Source organism: Pagrus pagrus (assembly GCF_965226575.1).
Source record: "Pagrus pagrus genome assembly, chromosome: 21".
In the NCBI taxonomy this organism is placed as follows: domain Eukaryota; kingdom Metazoa; phylum Chordata; class Actinopteri; order Spariformes; family Sparidae; genus Pagrus; species Pagrus pagrus.
Genome location: NC_140208.1, coordinates 8,631,793 through 8,652,824, shown reverse-complemented (window position 1 = coordinate 8,652,824; position 21,032 = coordinate 8,631,793). Strand labels below are relative to the sequence as shown.

The 21,032-nt window shown below is 43.4% G+C and overlaps 1 protein-coding gene across 2 annotated transcripts in view; it reads right to left on the bottom strand.

Annotated features, from left to right (window-relative positions):
• Positions 1 to 21,032, bottom strand: part of adam12a (ADAM metallopeptidase domain 12a) — an 84,080-nt gene that overhangs the window by 42,118 nt on the left and 20,930 nt on the right. The window lies entirely within an intron of this gene.

Below are 21,032 nucleotides of genomic sequence, written 5' to 3'. Positions count from 1 at the left end.
ACAGTTTATTTATCTAGGGAGGAATGATAAATCAACAACAGCGAAGCTCTGCCGCAGGCAAACTGAGAGATTCTGCCCTGTTCCTTCTCTCTCTCTTTGTTTCTCTCTCTTTTTTTGTTTCTTTGTTTGTTCTTTGTTCTTTCAACTTCTATAAGAAATCATGAAAGAGCAGCAGATTACCACAATTCCCTGGTAATACAGCTGTGTGTGCCTTTTTTTTCCTCTAACTTGGACCAAATACTAATTTATCTCCGCCATAGGAAACTCATTTTTGTTATCACTGCTTCGCAATTAAAGCTTTCCGTGAGCCGGCCAGCGTACGGCTTTTATTGTGTAGCTCCCTGTAGCCTTAGTCAACACGATGTGAGTGAACTCGTGGGTGGGAGAAAATTTGTCTTCTTCCGTGTATTGAGCATTTTTGTGAGTATCGATTTTAAATATTGCAGGGTCGAAAAATAGAAGAAGAAACAGCTACAGCCAGCTAGACCAACACCATGCCTTTTTATCATGCTGTGTCCTATTTTGGGGAAATCAGTCATTTTGCACCTGCATCATGCCCTGATGACAGTAAACTACATGGATCTATCAACTATGTGGTAATTCGTCATATTAGAGATACACGACGAAAAAAAAAGTTCTTAAAAGATGCAGTTATTTTGAGAAAAAAACTTCTCGACACAAGGTCCCACTTACTTGTTGTTTACAAGGCTTTAAACCACATCCCATAGCCTTCCTCAGCTGAGGGAGTTACAAAGTTGTCAAGGAGATGGTTTAAATTTTTTTGACGTGACCGGAGACACCGGTGCATTGGACCATGTGGGATGTATTTATTTGTCACACTGCTGTTTCCATGGTCAAGAATAAACCTGCTAGCTCTTCAAGTATTTTTCCCCAAAGGCAATGCCTGTTAGGCTGTCTTATACTCCAGCATTCCTTCAGCAATAGATTGCTGAATACTTTAATTTGTGTATAGTAAACAGACAGCATTTATCTATAAAGATACAGTAAACATAGCTTTTCTACCTTAAAGAAATATTTCACTATTTGAAAGAGTCCTTGAATGAAACAGGGCAAATATTTTTTAAATTGGTGCTACATGACCAAAGAAAACAGGAAAATGGCCTACAACAACCAGAATGCACAGGGACAGCAACAGAATAAACAGGATTGTGGTTCATATTTGATCAGTACTGGATGGTCTGAGTGTCACTTCCGGTTCACATTTTAGGCGAGAAATAGGCAGCATGGTAGCAGAAGTTTGGTGAGGCGCCCCTCACTTGATCAAAGGGAGAGAGAGGGAGGCGGCTGTCTCTCTCGATCCGACTACAGTCTTTGTGTCCATGGATGACGGCATGCAAAACTGCTCGAGTACAATCTGTAGTTGATACAACAGCCCTTAAGTCTGCCAGACTTTGTGGTTTGCGTCATTTGTCAGATTTTTGCTGGCAAGAGAGAAGTTCACCATTTGCATATGCTAACACCATAGTAGTGCTACGAAGCTGGCTGACAACGGGCCAAGTTCCTGTTTAACAGACAATGTTGCCCCTCACTCACGAGACGTTTGCCTAGGCTGATAGGAGAAGCTGGGGATCGAACCACCGATGAACACGCTCTACCTCCAGAGCCCATGTTACATTGTGGAGAAACAAGTCTTCATACTCAACATATGGATGGACAGCACAGAAGTGGATCATACTCCAAGATTTTGGATAGAAAAGTTTCTTATTACAGCTGCTGTTCTCCAAGGAGCAGCAAACTGTAGCCCTTTAAGAACCTCCTGTAGACTTTTCAAGCCTATAGAGGGGAAGACATACTTTTGCAGGAGTATACCGCATAACTGCAGGACTGCTGTTACCGTCACAGCCCCACTACGATGATGGCTGCCCTTCACTTCACCTACACAGATATCTGAGCACTGCTCCTTTCTCTTGGGAAGGACACTCAGCGGGGGGCAAGAGGATCAACAGCTGAGAAAGATCAACAAATGAGCTGAAATCCAAATAAAGCTTTGTGCACCCCTCCTGGGCTGATTATTACAGCATGAGCGTTCGTGTTCATGATTTGTCCAAGTGAGGATTACAGTGCCTTTACGTGTCCAAGAATTGTACGTATAGCGAGTGCACGTACAGTATTACACTACAGGACACCAGCAGATGGTTGGCTGGTGCTAATCCACAGCCGAGGAACAGACCTCAGCAGGCAGCTGGATTCTCTTACTGACCTCACCGCTGACAACCCAGCTGGGAGTGTCAGATGTAACAACCCGGGGAGGGGGGTTATTTTGTTTGGGAGCTGTCAGCATGAGACACAATGCTTCCCCGCCCTCTACTCCTCTGCTGAGCCAAAGAGCTGGTAATAATCATTGGATCAAAGCGAGGCCAAAGAGTAGAGAGAGCCAAATAAAATGATGTGTTTCTTCAGTCTTAATTAGGTCTGCGCTCTCGGTCGGACACACAACCTCAACATCTGCCCACAACAGACAATCCAGTGTGCTGAGTGAGTGTGTGTGTGTGTGTCTGTCTCACTGCTTGCCTGCAACACATAGGGGGAGTGTGTGGGTATAAAGGAACAAGTTGCAGACACCCATGTGTCATCCATATGTTATATTTTTATTGTGACTTTCAATGAATGAGGGTTAGTGTCTCGCTCAAGGCCTCAGATACCCCTTTTTCAACCAACGTGGAGCCGTAGTTCTGTGCGTCTCATTTTGAACCATTGGGAGCATATCGTCCTAGTTTGTAACTGAAAAGTTGGTTTCCAGCTGGAACTACATTACAGCAATAGGTTTTGCTCGACCTGAAGTGAAAACCGTACAAGGCGTGTCATATTCTACTGGTTGGAAAGAAAGGATGGAGAAGGCAACAATGGAGAGGTCAAGTGCGAAATTGCTTGTTTTGTCGATAAAAACATATGAGGATATTAAGGTTATCAATGCAATCAGCCATGGTGTTGCCACTGTTTACTTCCATTACAGTGGTTCTGCTCGAAACTGTCGGAGACTATGGGCTGGATACGTGGATGTCAGCAAAGATATTACCTCATGTCACCACTCTGTTTAACAAGGAGGGCACATCTCCTGCTTTCGAGTTAGCCCTCATTTCACTTGACTCTCAAATGTTGGAGCTTCCTTGAATGCCCCATCAAAAGAAGAAACTGTTCTCAACAGCCTTTCCAAGTCGTATTTTTGTTGGCACTGTTGTTGCAAAGACAACCAGATCGCTTTCCATTTTCCTCAGAGCAAAGCCTAACAAAAACACAGGACAAAACGTGGGTAAATTCGGTTCAAATCCAACATTGTTTCACCCATTCGCCCATTGGGCAATAGGAACGCCTTTTCCAAATCTAAGTTACAACCAAGAAACTCTGTCAGTCCACCTGATTGAAGTTGGGTGTACGTATCATTATTGCCACTCGTGGCATAGAGAGGAAGAGAACAGACAGTCCTTTACTTCTTTGCAACCCATACATGTGCTCACCTATTTCCTGCATGCTATGAAGTAGTACAGAAGCCAAAAATACATTACATTACATTTATTTAGCTAATGCTTTCATCCAGAAACACTCAAAAGGAGTGCATTCAACCATGAGGATACAACCCCAAAACTGCAACAGTCATTCAAGTACATCTAATATGCTGAACTGCTTCAAGGAAATAGGACTCTGAAGCCAGTGGTGGCCATGTTTATGTCAAAACATATAACTGATCTAGTCACTGATGGCCCAACAGTCATGAATAAGAGGCGAGGGGTTCTGGAGGAGAGGTTTGGTTGGTAACCTATACAGTTACCTTAGCAACATCCTTTTCCTGGCAACGCCAGATAACCCTTGTGCATAATGAGGAAAGGATTATGCAAAATGGAGACAGATCAGTCAGGTCGGGTTTGAACTTGAATAAACCATAACCACAGTGAAAACGAACTATGCTGATGAGCATTACACTGAAATTCATGAAAACGACTGGCTTGTTAGCACCAGAGATATAACGTAAACATTATATCACTATTACTTTCTTTGAAAGCACATAAGGAAAGAATCTAGGCTCGTATGAATGATGTAATAATTTGCTAGAAAAGTAGAAAAAAAAGAGTTTAACCTCATTGAAAACGTAATAAATCTCTATAATGGAATAAAATGTCCCAATTGACTTTTCTCGGTCTTCATCCATTCCTCGTGTAATGTCAGCCTTCTTCTGCGTTTTTTTGCAGGTCACATGCAAATTTAATTACATTTTCAGTTGCAACAGGGATGATTACGGCAAACAAATCATGTTCCCAATGTTCTTATGGGAGTAATGGGAGTTGCAGACAGAGAGGAACACTGTACACGAGTACCATTTACATAAGTCAGTCAACAAAGTGCAGAAACACACGCCGCATACACAAATCCCTGCCGTTCACGTCACCCAACGCTTGTTTTTTCATCTCGCCCCCGACAGATGAACCCCCAACCAACTGCATCGAGTGTCTAATTCCGCTACCCTCCCGTCGTGCATGCCAGCAGCAGCTCACTGTTTATCAATCAGCTGGAAGTTAATGAGGCGTGGGTGAAGGTGGGGAGGGGGGGTCGTGCCCCCCATTTAAAATGCATTACCCGTGTGACGGACTACCAGCAGGGATCCGTCTGACAGACAGGGAGTCGGCATCGGGGCGGGGCGAGGCGCCACGCGTCAACACGAAGACGCCACATTCGGGCTGTTAATGCCTATGAACCTGTCCAAACTGTAGACACTCGAACAACCACTACAAACTGTGTGACACAACAGGGGGTAAATATCGAGGAGATTTGTTTTACTGCTGTCTTAAAGCACTGACAGAGAAATATCTGTTAACTTCTCTGCCTCTGTCAGACAGGTACGAGGGCCGTAATTACAGTTGTTATGTTTACATCTTGTAACGCCGTCTCCGAGCTTAAGAAGACAGAATAACTTTTTGAAAGGAAATATATTACGTCGGGAGGAAAGAGCCAGATTTGCCTGTCAGTAGATTTGACAACGCAGACAGAAAGACAATGAAGTCACTTCAAGCTAATCCCGAATGCCAGCGACTAAATGCCACTTCTGTTCTTCCCGCATTAAATTATCATATTTTTTTTCCGTCATATCTCCGCTCAACATTGTCAGCCTCCTCTGCCTGTCTTTGTACAGGGAAATAACACCAGGATTTACGCTCTGTCTTATCTAAATGGAATATATTCACATACAGAACTAAATGTCACAGCTAACATTTTAGACACATTCCCTGTTGTGAATAATCTAATTGAGAAAATACGACTACGCCGACCTCGGGAGAATAAATCGCTTTGGTGATTTATCAAGAGATTCCATCACTCTCTTACATGTGGTCTTCATTGCTTGTGTTTGCTCTGCTCTTACACGTTTAGAGTAAATGTTGTTGGGGTGTGAGATTTATGAATTGGAACAGGCTTGATGAATTGGAGGCCGGTGCCTAATCAATCAGCAGCTAAAGGGAGGCCTCACTTGTTGGTGAGTGCTGCATATGACCTAGAAAAGGAAGGTCCTGAATGTCAAACATTCCACCTGGCAATCAGGGGAGGAAGACTTTTCCAATGCGTACGTAGCATCGCTTTTCTATTCATTTTGACGAATAATTGCACACGTGCAGCGTCCTTTAAACATGAAACCAAACCCTGATTTATACGGACGTAATGAGAGCCTCGAAAAAAACATTCTGCGTCGTGGAGAGGCTGCTTGGGATCCTTCTGATCAAATTATTTTTACGCGTGGAAATTCAAAATGCATAGAAAAGCCAATCATGTATGGCATCTATGAGGAAGTTTTCATTAAAACTTGTGAAACTGTCCTGTTGGCAAGATGTTTGTTTTCACATATAAAAACAGCCGATGGCATTGTGAAGAGGTAAACGTCTCCGCTAATCTGCACGTGTACAAAAGTCAGGCACGTATGAACGTATGCGATTCTCATGTGAAAATGTACATTTCAAATGTGGAGATTTTCATTCCAGTCAGAAAATGTGTGGAAATCTTTGTTTGAAAATAGACAAGTACATGTGAATGTTTCCATGTGCCATGCTTTGTTTCCACGTGTGTAATCCAGATGAGAATAAAACGCAAGACATATCACTTATTCAACTCACATGCGAAAGAGGCAAATTTCCCATGTCACATTTTTTAAGGGCCAAAACTGTAGTCAGTCACCGATGTATAATGTGACAACAGGTCTCGAGGAGAAATAGAGACTCAGCTGTGTTAAAGAGTTCCCTGCAAAACCCTCATGTCGACGGAAAGTCAGGTGAAGTTTCGCAGTCCCCAAAACATTTCCGGAGCTTCACAGCGAAACATCCTTGCAGCATTCTGCTAAACAACTGAAGTAGATGGGGACTTGTTATAAACAGCTAGAAAAAAATCAAAATGGTTCCATACAGCTCGTCTGGTGTAACCCAAGTCACTGCAGCGCTGTTTTGCTGTGAAGCTCCAAAAATGTTTTGTGGACTACGAAACTTTCCATGGGAATGAGGGTGAGAAGGTGATGACTGAATTACACATAAGCAGAGTCGACCCATGCTGAAGGGGATCAAAGATCTGTTCAGAGGAATACATATAAGTCAGTTAAGTCAATTTTTCAGGCTGTAGTCACAAATGGATTTTCAACATCAAGCTCTGCGGGACCGTCACTCTGTGTCTATATATGGCATCCAACTAGGCAGAAGCGTAACAGAGCAGAGGAAAGATAAGCGCAACAACACAAGTACACAAGTACAGAAAGTGAGTATGCATAATTGACTGGCTCTGACCAGCACATTGACACTATAGCCTTCATTACCATTTTTGGAATACAGTCTGGATCAATGTGCAGTGATTTCCCAGTCCCAGGCTCCGATATGTCTCATTAAACGTCGACAACCTAATCAGGGACTTCTGGATAAATCCTACGGCTAACTATGACAAATGAGATGCTAGCCATTGGGCCTCGGGAGAGCTAGTAGCTCTCTTGCACTTGTTAGCCCTGCCCTGTAACGGAAAGTTATTTAGAACAGATGTAAATATAAACATTTAGAGTCGATGAAATCATCATCAAAGAAAAGCGTTTCTCGTAAAAAACCTAATCTAGGAGCTCCAATTAGTACATTACATTTCGACGGAGAGACCCGTGGGCCAATGTGGTAATAATAACGTCCCCTTTCGCTTTAATGTGGCGAGTGGCAAGAACTCAGGCTCATGTGGAAAAAGTGGGATCATGTGCATGAAAACCTACAATAGTGCGAACCCCCCCCGAGCCAAAAAAACTCAGTGTTAGTAACATTTTTTTTTCTTTTTTTCCAGGAGCAAGGGAAGAGGGCCAGTCTTCCTGGCTGTGATCTGTCTGACATCAGGCAGTGTTACAGGCCAGTGCCAAGTAGAGCAGAGAAGCAGAATTCCCCCTGCTTACCCTGAGCTCAATGCAACTCCCAGTCTTCACCAAGCATGTCATGAACAGAGCCGTTAGAGCATGCCAGCCAATGATTTCTGCTCAAGGAAGAAGGGAAGAAGGGGGGAAAGGAGGAAAAAGGCAGATGGTTTTGACTTTATTTATATAGCCTGCCATGTTCAGCAGTGAGGCAACATGCAGCTAAAGACCAGCAAAAAGCCAATCGTGTTGAACACACAAAAATGACAGCTTCTTCTATTTATTTTCCAAAGAGAAAATCAGGTCGAGCTTTATCCTGGTTTCAACTTATCATAAGAGCCTCATTATGATTCCTAACACCTGTGTGGCCTCCCGGGCTGGTTAATTGGTCAGCGAGATGGTCAAACACAATAGGCATTAGTAGCGGTGGCACGCAATTATTGCAGTGACTGTCACCCAGAGATTGATGTGGTTAAACCCGGGCATGCCCCGTGAAATCAATAAAGTGTCATCTCTGTGCAATGTCTGCGTGATGGATGACTCCACAGGATCCCAATTACTGAGAAGGGGTGATGAATACCACCCCAACAAAGGATAACATAATTGGAATTAGGACAGAAATGCAACACAAATCTTTGATATAGTGTGACGATGATGATGCAGAATGTACAGGTCTGAAACTTAGAAAGTTTATTTTACAGTTTCTTTCTGTTTCAATTTCTTGAACCCAAGATGGTCAAGAAAACAAGAAGGTTTGCAGCCCTGTATTTTGAAATAAAATAGACTTGTAGTTGCTACAACTGTGCAGCTAGAAAGCTGAGTATATCCATCATGTAAAACAGCGCGATCAGTGCCAAGAAAGAGAGGAAAAGAAAGAGAGAAAACACATGGAGGAACTAGATATGTGCTGATATCGACCTCACATTTCCAAGAATTATCTTGAGTGAACAAATCTTAAATCCTGACCAGAAAACCAACAGGAGTGGTCACTGGGTCAAACATTTGGAAGGGCTTGGTTTATACTTTCCCACCAAGGGAGCTCTTAAGATTGCAAGAATACTCCTAAGAAGGAAGTGGCGTGATACGTGTGTTGGTGTTGCTCCTACAACATCATAATTAACGACTCTGAATCATTTAAACTGACCAAACACGTCCTTTTAATGTCATAGTGTTGCAACTCAGAGACTACCCTACCAAGTATAGTTTGGTTGCCGTTACCTAACCAAACTGTGACAGATAACTGAGAATGAAAAACCTGGGGAAAAAAAAAAGTCAACTAAGTCTAAAAACTAGAATGGCAGTCAGTCGAGTGCATACCTCCGCCAAGGCCCAACAGTGTCCTTGCGCACACCAAAGATACCAGTCCGGATCTGCACCAAAAGTTAACAGGGCTCAAGCTCCTCGGTCCGAGTGGATAGTGGATGACAACCCAGACCGCAATCTCAACCAAAAAAATCAAGGAAACTGATTCCCTCAAAATTACCAAGTAAAGCAGACTCATAATTTTAAGTTGTTAAAACGTTTCAGCTCGTACAACTTAAATTTAATAGTCTTCTCTAATTGGTAATTCTGAGGTAATCTGTTCCCTGACTTATTAAAAGTTAAGTCAATTTTAACATTTACAGTGCAGAAGTGCCACGGAGGCCCTTTAGCTTCTTAAAATCTGAACCACGGTGGGGGCAGATCAGGAAACACTCATGAGTTGTTTTTTTGGAAGGGTCACATGGATCATGTTTGGGAGGCACAGACAAACATCTCATTTAGGTTTGAGGACTCTTTCTGCCGTCTCCAGCCACAGTTGCGTCCCGTGTCACATGAAGCACACATGCTGCTGCCTCACCATATTATGGCAACGCTTTGTCTCTCGCTGCTCCACAGTTCAGTGTGGAGTGACGCACAGTCCAACGATTTCAGTCTGACGAGGACAATGACAAAAAAACAAATGTGTTTAACTTCTCACTGGTTGTCTGGTTTTACGACCTATCTTCACCTGTAGGCTAGTTGTAAGAGTTATAGACGCTCAACTACAGACAAGATAACTACAGGAAAAGCGCAACTGTCAGTCAGATGTTTAGTCTTTTTTTTTTTCGTTGTTGCTGTCGTCACTTGTGGACTTGAGTCGGTCACATCTGGCTCTCGCGTGTTTTGCTGACACTTAAGTGTTTGTCGGCCAAAGGCATGCATGCACACGCCACATGCTGTCTATGAGAACAATCATCACCTGCTCACTGATGGCTGGGGATTTGGGTTTTGGCTTTTTTTCATGTTACTGCTCATGTTATCATGATTGTCAAGGACCAGGGAGAAGTAATCGTATCTGATTAATCACAGGCTGTTGATCGGAGTGTGACGACTAAATTCTAGACTTCAGGTCAAGTGGATTATGATGAAGCTTAAATATTCACTTTGCTAGACAAATAAAAATGGAAAAATCTCAGCAGTTTGTCCCAGGTGGATGTTTTTTTTTCCCATGGCATGCGCCAATGACATTGTTATCTGAAACTAATTATGCCGGGTGCCAAAGCGGCAGCCTCTCAAATCGCCTTTGTTGCTGTGGATCACTGGAGGGGAGATCCTTCATCCTGCTTTCTACTCCTATCTGCCCCCGGGGCTTCTGTTCCTCTGTGGCAGAGAGCGTGCCTCTGCTATGCCTCTTCATCTCCCTCACCACGAGCTCTGGTTGTGTGTCTGTGTGTGTGTGCAGGAGTGTGGAAGAGACAGGGAGAGAGAGTGTGTCCCTGTGCAGAATTGACTGCATGTGCTGGTAGCTCAGTGTGATTTATGCGTTGAGCGTGCGTGTGCGCTTGTACACATGCAGGTATCGCTGCGTGTGCTGTTCCCACAATGTTTGCGCCCCGCACACAGCAGGCTCATGGCTTATAGATCATGCAACACATTCTTTTCTTTCAACACTATCAGCAAACCACAACACTCCTCCGCCCGGTTTCCTAAACTACTTATTCAACCCTCAGTACAGCCTGTGTTGGAAATCAGGAAGGCATTATAGAGCTGTACCGTAATGCTTTGCTGAAGTGTTTTGCAAACTCTGAAACAAATTTTCAGAGAGTCGGTTAACCCAAATTTCAGTGATCAATTTTCACTAGATCCATTTTCTACCAAAAAATAGTCCCTATAAAATCTGTTGACATGGTGGTCTGGGAGGAAGGCTGTATTCGACTCAGACTTTATTACCCCGAGGGGAAATTCTTTTTCACAGCACCGTACCCATCAAACAGAAAGTATATATAACAGACATGCATTGAACAACACACCATAAAAACACAGCACCACACCAAACCAGGAAACGTGGAGAAAATGACAGTCCCTCCATGCAGCCTGCCTTTAGGCTGCAGGGGTGGGGATGACAGGGAATGCTGAATAAAAAACTCAGCATCCTCCAGCGAAAAAGTTGAAACAGAATCGCCTTCTTGAAGAAACAAAACCCAACATCACTCTGCCATGACCAACCACGTAAGCTAGTTGTTGAGATCTCAACATTTGAAATAGGGGAACCGTTCAACACCCTCGTACATCGTCAGTCATCGTTGATGGCGTTTATGTAAACAGATGCGAACGGACATTTCCAATACGCCGTCTTCAGCTGTGGGGATTTCTCTTTCGTTACAGGGGCAATCCTGGTATTATAACATTCCATCTGTCATTTATCTGGATATAGAAAAGTATTGACACTCGCAATTGACTTTGCACTACCCCTCTATCCTAACAAGAATCAGGACACCCTACCCCTAGGCGTGAATGCGTAGGGTAGGGCAGTAGGGGCAAGGGGTGTATTGGGATTAGGCCCAAGAAACTTCCTTTGGTTTGTGTCCATTTTGTTTGAGTTTGTGGACAGAAAATGGTTGCCTTAAGAGGCAGCTGGATTTGCAAGATCTCATGATCATGTGATCTCGCAAATCCATCTTGCCAGTCTTCAAGCTGGACCAATCAACAATCGATCAGCGTCCTGTAACTACTGGTGTGCTGATGGTAACAGAAGCATCTGTATTCAAGTATTTTTTGAAAGTGCCTTCCCTTTTCCAAACTGCTTCTAGGGACGACTTCCCGAGTCAAGTTAGGGGAAATGGATGAAAAAGTCCGGGTTGGGGGTTAAAGTACTTCTTCTCCTTGGCAAACTGCTTTGAGGTGCATTACCACCACCCTCTGGACTGGAGAGGTGGTGTTAGTTCACAACATGATTTCACAAAATGGGCAATGTACTGACACACCCACACCGCTGCACAACCCTGCACTGATTGCCGCAATGCCTGATGTGGTCCAAACATAGCCAGATGAGGACACAGTTTCTTAAAAGAGACTCTGATACGGAAGATAAGCTGCATTTTTTCCTTCATTGTGTTCGGATGGAAGCAGGGAGACGTCTCCTTTTGATATTCATGTCGTCTCGCCTGTAGCAAAATCAGAAAATATTGAAAGCCGGCAGAAGGAAACCGACTAGATTTAATTCATGTTCCTCTCTGTGGACACATTTCAAGTGGAAACAATAAGCTTTACAGAACACTTAATTGCATCACATCTTCTCTGACTGTATTTTTACATCATCTGTTTTGCTTTGTTTGTTTATCTTAGATCATTATGTGGGTTAAGGTTGAGAAGGGAAGGCGGCGCTGCAGGAGGGGTGAATGCAAAGTCATTTTCAGGACGGGTCATGCTAATGCAACAGCTTTGAGCTTTCCCATTAATTCAAATGGTTTGAAAAAAACTGGCCCAAGGCCCAAAGCTTGTGCATCTATATTCATTGCAACCCCGTGCTTGAACTAATGAGCAACCTGGGAACTTCAAAACAATCAAGCCTATCATTCCTTTCACAAGGTAAACGCACATGCAAAAAACACAGCATTTCAATTAATTAAAGCTGTCTGTAGCTGTACGCCCGCCTCCCCTTTTTTCCTGCCCTTCACTCCCGCCTTGCACGCCCTCAGGGAAATCAAACAATTAAGGACTGAATGCAAATGTACTCTCCCTCCCTTCATGTCGTTCACCCCTCTGATTATGTCAGTGAGGGAGATGTCCTCCCTCTTTCTAGTAAAAGTCTGATCAAGATGTATTAGGTGGGTTTGGTTATGCATCCTGACCCTGTGTTCTTTTAGGAAGTGACTGACAGGAGAAGACCGGGGTAAACATCTAAATCATTTAAACAGAAATGAACTTTGGTGCAACGTGCAAGGTCGGAATCCTCATGCATTTGCAACAGGTGTAATATGTACTGAAACGAGGCATTAAATGTCAAATTCATTAGGCGATACAATACATTTCTAAACCCTTGTGCATTAATAAGCCGGCATGCATTTAAACCAATTTCTGTGGTGAATGCTCGCAAAAGATTCTGTTAAGTCATGCTTCTTTAAATCAACTCTCGACATCCTTTCACCCTGTTTATATAGTCTGCGATTGATTTCTCGATAATGCACTACTAGCTCATCGATCATCCATGGTCGATTGATCCCTGCGAGGAATATAGCTCCTGTTGTTCAGCTGATGCACCCAGAAAGTGGAACATTATTGGCTTTCGCTATGAGATTTGTTTGTAAACATCACATCATACATCAGAGTGTGCATATGGAGCACACAGCTGGGGCGCACTCATTTTTACAGCATCGATGACCCGTCGAGAATAAAGAAAAAGGTGCGCGCGGTTGATTTGCATTCACGCACAGAGCGTCCGTTTATTAGCTTTCATCAGTGTTTTGAACTAAATCAATTGCAAGATCGGGTCATAGGGTCATGGAAAGCACTCCCCGAACCCATTCTGACCAGGCGATAAACCTGTGAACCTCGAAACATTATTAGTGTTCCTTCTTTATTTAGTATTTTTTATTTATTTATTTTAACCGTTCATTTAATGATCCACTTGTATGAATTTTATATCTCAACGTGAAGGCCTCTGCCTTGGGAATACTAAACCTACTGAATCATTTATTTACTTATTAATTTATTTGCTAATTTGAATATATTGAGTCTAAAAATGCTGGAATCAGCTGATTAAATATACCACCACGAGACATCTGTAAATGCATAAATGTTAAAGGAAGAGTACATCCTAGGTAAGACACTTCTGCGGTTTCTTATCAAGGATTAGAGGAGAAGATCGATTCCGCTCTTATATCTCTATAGTAGATTGCCTCAACTGGCAGTTGTGACACGGCTGCAATGGCTGCAATGTAAACCTTTGGGGCAACTTCGTCCGTCAAAGTTACGTCCACTTAAAGTGCTTGTGTTTGTTCCTCACACACTGAGGTTGTCATTCTGTGTCTGACAACATTAATGATTCCTGCGTGGATCGACTATTGGTTCAAATTAAGTTATTTTTTGAAACACACGTCTCATTCACGGAGGAGTCTTGCTCTGAAATCTCGCGACGGTGAGTTGTTACATTTCTTGCGTCTTGTAAAGTTAAAAAGTCAGTCATGACCTTGGAAATAAATTCTTGCTGGCAGTTCCTCTAGGTAAACTTCAAACCCCTCTATCCAACTCTCTGAGTCATGTTTCCACCGTCGTCTTTCTGCAACAACTCACCTCTCATGAGATTCCTCAAGCGAGACTTGTGTTTCTGGTAACACAAAGGACCGTATTATTTAACAAAAACGTCTATCTCTGTCGAAAGCGTTTCCATACTGTTATCAGACAGACCAAATGTGCGAATGTGAATTGGGGGGCCCAGGTTTAAAAATATCTCCCACTACATTGATAAAATTTGCAGAAAGACTGCCCTCAGTGTGCTCTCATGTTCCTGCATCAGCCAACTGGATCTACTCCTAAATATATGCCTTGTCGTTTTTCAAGAAAGACAACCTATAGCTTTCCTCTCAGCTCATGCGTCAACAAATGCAGTTTCCTGCTTAAACCTCTGTGAATTTACAACCTGCCCGTGACCCCTTCGCCTGGAAACTCTGTTGATGATTTTAAGGCAACTGTGTCATGGCCCTCGATTCCACGGGGTCCCTGCACCCGAGGCAGTCCACAGCCTCTTTATCAAACCCTGGCAGCTCCTATTGTTGTTGGCAGCTCACTCCTGTCCCCAGTGCTGGAGGGATTAGGTGAGAATGAGCGAGAGGAGTATTCGGGGGCCAACCAAAGGAGACCCCGCTGTGTCCCATACCCCAACAGGGAGTTATTAGAAGTTGCTGACGGGAAGAAAATAAGGAGCGAGAAACATGACGGCAGGTAGACAGAAGAGGAGGAGGACTGCCTTTACACCTCATCTGACAGAGCAAAAACACCTCCAATCCAGACATCGCACATCCTTTCCCCTGCCGTCGTCTACTCCCTGTGTGCCCATCTCTCAGCACCGAGGGGCCTCACGGTATAACCTTAATGACGAGTGGGATGGGAAACCAAAAGCATCTGCTTTCCGAATGACGCGGAGACGGGGGGAAGACCCCTTGCTCCAGGTCCCTGACTCTCTCCGCACCATTTCCTTTTATCACTAAGCTGAATTTAGCGATGAAAGAGACATCTGAACTCTAACTCCTACACACGGTTCCCACTGAGTAGATTTTAGGTTTTAAATGAGCAGGAACACAAAAGGAGAAGAAAAATGAAGGGGTTCATCATCAGCAGAGATGCTACCTTTTAGGGCATGAAAGGGGGGAAACTGCTGCTGGAGTGTTTTTTCGCTGTGCTGGTCAACTGGAGCGGATGCTGTTTTTACTTTCCATCCAGCATTCATTTTTCACAAGGACACTGCTCTGCATGAGCATGTGTAAGGCAACAGAAGGAAGGGGGGGGAAAAAACGTTGTAGATCAGCTGAAAGAGACAGGCTTCCTTCAGCCCAAATGTGACCGTCTGACTGATGACCATGCGTGTCTTCTTCGCTCAGTCAGTGACCCCGGCGCAAGCAGCGCTGGTCACAGGAAGGTCAGTGGACTGTGAGAACGGAGAGAACAGGATGGAGGACAAGCAGAGCGAGCATTCCCTCCCGGCTGACATTAACACACACTGTAACTCCGGCACATCTATTTGTCTGTCTGTCAGAGGGAGGATGGAAGCCAGGACTGTGAGCCCGGACTGATTATCTTTATGGTCAGCAGTCGCAGAGGTCAAAAACTTTGGCTGCTTTTGTTTATTCCCTTTGGCACCCAGGAGCCTTGAGAAAATGAGATTTCACTCGAATTGATGGGGAACGTTTGCTTAAATAGGTGAAAGGGGGAGAGCGTGAGCCAGAGAGAAAGACGGAGAGACAGACTGATGGAAAGCGCACACAAGAGGAAGATGAAGATTGAGGGCTTTGGCTAACTCTTGCTAAAACTAACTTTTGTACTCCAAAATCCTCAAGAACTTCTCATAAAAGCCACATTTTCTGGCGATTTATATTCAAACGATTCTGTCTTGCACTTCTGCTACTGCTGACTGTAAAAACATGTTATTCCTTATAGGCATACAAGTCAAATGCTCCACTTTCATTGCTGCATTTCAGCAATACATGAGCCCTGGAGGTACAGTTATTTTATTTTGCTTCTTGCTTATTTGCCACATGCATACAACAACTTTGACATTATTACAGGCAATTTTTGGAAGATGGGGATGAGAAAATGGTTACAGGTTTCTGCGTTTGGTTATTGTTGTCATATATCCAGGGTAAAAAAATCAGCTGCACGAGGACATAGCAGGACTTTGATGATATAATGTTTTCATTTCCAAAGCATAAGTGCTAACAAACAAAGCAGTGACCAGGAATGAGGAAGCGCAGTAGTGAAATGTTGTTTTTGCTAAGAAAATGTTATGATTAAAAACACAAATTCTGCGAGTTTGAAAGGCAATATCCAGTACTTACACAATTGCCACACCCGCGATATTGTTTTGGCAAGAAAGTATCCCAGCATTCTGTATTCATGTTAAAAAAACCTCTCATAACAGGGTTTGGAAAGTCCTTTCTGCACAAAAAGCAAAAGACAAAATGTAATTCCAATAAGTTTGTATGCTGTTGCCATAAAGTGCAATTAAAACAGTCTGATTGAACAAGAGGCGAGTCAGGAGCAGACGTGGATAAAACAGAGATCATGCTCATATTCAAGGATTGTTATTTTTCTAAATTCATCCAAAAGAAGGATGAAGACTTGGAAAAAAAAATAATCCCAATATATGAGTTTTCATTTTATCAGCCGTCTGGAATATGTTGGAAAGTCTCGCAATAAATGTTCTTGTGCCTATAACCTTGCATTATGCTATATTAAATGTTACAAAGAAGTTATACACAGGTTCGAAAATGAAACACATGGCCCCCGAAATCCCCTCTGTTCATAACTTTTAATGCAATCTTATCTTAAGAGAGGCATGGGCATTTTTACATCGACAGACTGGCATTTGCAGGTAAAATAAAATGGGTTTTTGTTCAATTGTTCAGCCTGGGCTATTGTCGGAACAATGAAAGAAAGTGCTCTTAAAAGATGACTCATGCAAAAGAATAAAAACAACAAGGTGAGGGTTGTCTGCTCGTCTCTTTGTTGTCATGCTTCTGCGGCACAAAAACAGTCCACTTGTTTTGAAAAACCCTGAGCACTAAATCTCAGCTCCTGTGGCCTCCGACAGGTAGGTCACAGCCTAATTTTAAACTGTATTGTTTTCATTTTGTGCATCTACAGTAGACTGAAAAATCCAACCTCAACAACAACCTCCTTGCTAAAAAACAAAAAAGGGCATCTTTATCTGCAGGACCTTTGGTGAAGTGAGTGATGGCTTTTCCTCCAGGGAGAAGCTGCTGCTGACAGTTGGTTTCAGTTGGCTGTGTACTTCATGGTGAAGGGAGGGAGGCTGAGGAATAGATCTACCAGCTGGGGTCCTGAGACCCCTGTGGTCCGTCTGGAAAAAGGCTCAGAGTGGAGAGGGGAAGACCCCGGCAAGAAAGCTCTCTTCAACAAGCCATTAGGCCTAAAAGTCAGTCTTCGTTTTCTCCAGTTTTGCACTTAAAACATCAATCCATTTAAAAAAGTGCTTCACTGTGCAGATGATTTATGTGCAGAGTTTTGTTTTCAAATTCATCTGCTGGAAAAGGAAGGTTTGTCTGTGTCACCTTAGATCTGACTTTAACACATCTGCGTACAGATCAGCAGGATCTGCAACTTCACAACTCGCCAATCATGGTCCAGTTGAAGTGAATAACGTTGATCATCTCATTACAATCCAGTGTTCTGCAGGGAGAACCTTGGGTCCTAGCAGTCATGAAAAGGCAGAATAAAGATTTGCACCTCCCCCCAAGATCACACCCTCAATTTAATCGCCCTCTTGATGGCCAATCGAGCATCCATTGGACATGCCGGAAAAAGTCCAATAAATTGCAGCCCCAACATAGATCAGACTTGGCTCTGGGACATTGAAGCATGGACACAGGACCTCTGGGTCGCACCAGGGTGTTGTGAGCAGATTATTTGAGTCCTAAAGGCCGCACGGTGGGGCCTCCATGGAATCAGACTTGTCTGCACTTCCAGCTGATGATCAATAGGATTGGGATCCGGGGAATTTGGGGGCCAGGTCGATGCCCTGAGCTCTTTGTGCCATTCCTCAGGCCATTCCTGTACAAATTTTGTGGTGTGTCAGGACACACTGTCTTGCTGGGGAAGGTCACAGCAATCGAGGAGTGCTATTACCATGAGGGCTTGTTCTTGTTCTGCAAGAGTGTTTGGGTGGATGATTTGTGGCAAGTGGCATCCACTTGAATGCCAGGACCTAAGATTTCCCTGCAGCACATTGAGTCTTATAATACATCTGAAGGGGAAACTTAGTGAAGAAATGTAGCACTGATGTGTGACACTTTTGGTTTTCCTATAAGATTTCAATTAGAGACAAACTCGATAAAGTGACAACATGTTGAAAAAACGGTTAAAAAACATAAAAATGAATACTACATTAAAGAGCTTTTTTGGAGGTTATCTACAGTTTAGCCTAAGCAGAAATTGACGAATGATGGGATAGGAAAGTGACATCAAATGAACATGGATTTTGAAGTAAGCTTGAAGGTTGGGTTGGGATAAAAGTCTTCCAAAGCCAGTAGATGCAGACGCATTAACACAACCAGATCACAGATCTTTAAAGACACAGGTCCATGAGCATCCTTCTTCATCCTGAAATAAGGAACAAGCCGTTCTAAGAGCTTTCCAGTGTTACCGGTCGCCTAGTAATTAATTAGGAACATGGAGTCCACCATATTAATTACTGCTCTAAGCTTGAAAATAATTGGAAGTTCTGAGAAGGTAATTCAAAAGAGGGAAGCTCCTTTCCAAAAAATTCCCTTTTGAAGGAAGTAGTTAAAAGGCGCAGGCTCATGACGGAGACGAGCCCGCTTCCATGGCTTGTCTTTGAAACTAATGAATCACAGTATATCATGGCCTTGCAGCCGCAAGGGTAACAAGGGAGGTACAAAGGCTAGAGTTAACCTCAGTGCATCCGTCTCTTGGAAATAAGGTTCGGTGGTTCTGAATTTTTCGAACGTGGTGTACGAATGTGTGTTTGAGTTTTGCTGATGAAAGAGTGTTTGTGCGTCTGCAGAGAGAATAAACAAGCATTGGTACAAGCATGCAGAATATTAAAGTTCTTGTGTATGTTCATAGGGGAGTTTCACAGTAATGTACAGCACATACCTGCCAATCATCCAACTCATCTGCCCACAATCTAACTGCCCATGCGCCTCTATTTCTCTGGGAATGCTTGACTAATAGGTCAGATGACAAGCTGGTAACACACTGACAGAGGATATAGATGTGACCAGTTGGCTCCAGATAAGATCATCAGGGGCAAGGCTCTAATTAGATGTCATCTCCATGGTAATTACAGGGAGCAGAACAGGCAGAGAACATACAGTATCTCAAGCTTTAATGCCTTGGTGAAAAGAGAATTCAAATCACCAGTTTTATCATCATCGCCTAGCCCTTCCTCGAAGAATTTGAACTTCTATTCTTATTCCCACTCCAAATGTAGGGATGCAGGGCTGGCACGTAAGTAATGGGAGGTGTTTAATGGGATCTTAAAGAGAGGAAGGTCACGTTTATGATTCATAAAATAGTTTAAAAATAAGATTTGAAAGTCTTTACTGCTTTGTACTTTTTATTATTGGCACGTTTTAAAAACTTTTCAAAGGAAGACGCCTTCCTCTGGAAGTGCATGTTTTTTGGGCACCCCCAACTGGGAAGAGACCCTAGGCTAGACCTAGATTTGCCCGAAGGTTTTTCCATCTCATCTGGCCAACAAATGCTTTGGGATCCCCCAGAAGGAAAATGTGGCTACACTGTAGGAAGAGGCATGTCCTGAATACCTTGCTCAGCTTTAGCAGGAGAAAATGGTTGGTTGGTTGGTTGGTTGGTTATCAGTTGGTCGGTCAGGCGGGTCAGTCGGACAGATGGATGTTTTAAAGGATACTGGTATGCTTAACATAAAAAATACCTAAAACTGAAAAACATTTCTAAGCAGTCTAGCAGCAGAGTCAATCAGATATAATTGTTCCAATTAAATACTAACAAAAAGACTGGCCACACTATTGTTAAGCATCATGTCAAAAAATACAAAGATTCACCTTCAAGGATAGAGGGTAAAATCAAGAAAATAGGGTGTTTTAATCTTGTTTTATTCCTGACTTACTGACTTGGGGATGCATATGATCCACTCTTTGTCTCACTCCTGGCTTGATGACAAGCGGAAGGATTTGATGCACATGGGTGTCATCGGATTTGACATTCCTTAAACAATCGGTGTCTGGCTCAGCAGCTGAGGACAATGACTCTTCAAAGGAGGTCACAGAGATGCCTTTTTTAACCGGAAAGGTTTGGTTATTTGTGTTGCGTCGAGCCCTCTGTTTGTTCAGTTCCCCAGGAGAGGCTGTTTCCATCCATGTTTTCTGTGAGACAAGAGGACTTCTTTGAGAGAAGCAACAGGTCACTAAAACCCAATACGCAAACTAGGACAAATTGTGTCTGGATCCTGTCCAGGCTGAATTTTATTGTTCTTCCAAACAGCAGAGAGATAGAAGAAGTTTGCAGCCAAGCCTCTACTCAGGAAACATATCCTCTGCCTGCCCTCCGTCCGGGGAAAAGGCCAGATTAAAGTGTGTATAAGCGCATCTGTGTTTGCTCTTTTGTGCATGTTTGTCTCTGCGGCACAAAAGACTCCAAAAGTCGGATAGCCGACCCCCAGACCCCTTACGCTTGAGGCCAAATAGCATGATGAGCAAGGAGAAACCCCAAGTGCAGGCAACCAAGAACATCCACCACCCAGCTGACGAGCCCCAGGCCTCCATTCAGTGATCCTGCAGTCCATTAGAAAGGGAAACAAGGATGGAGAGCACGCTGCCTGCTCATCTTGGGACTCATCTTGATACATCCGGAGGCCTCACATTCAAAGGCACAAAGCAGCAAGAGTTGCTACAACAGCTTGGCTAGAATAGGTCTCATACCCAGTGGTCAAAGCTCAGCAACTGTCCCCACTGATCTGGATGTGCACAAGCTCCAGGGTTTTCCTCCCCAACTGAGGCAAGAAACTGAATAAATGAATGCCTACACTTACGTGAAATGGTAAATGGGTGGATATACACTCACCGGCCACTTTATTAGGTACACCTGTCCAACTGCTCGTTAACGCAAATTTCTAATCAGCCAATCACATGGCAGCAACTCAATGCATTTAGGCATGTAGACATGGTCAAGATGATCTGCTGCAGTTCAAACC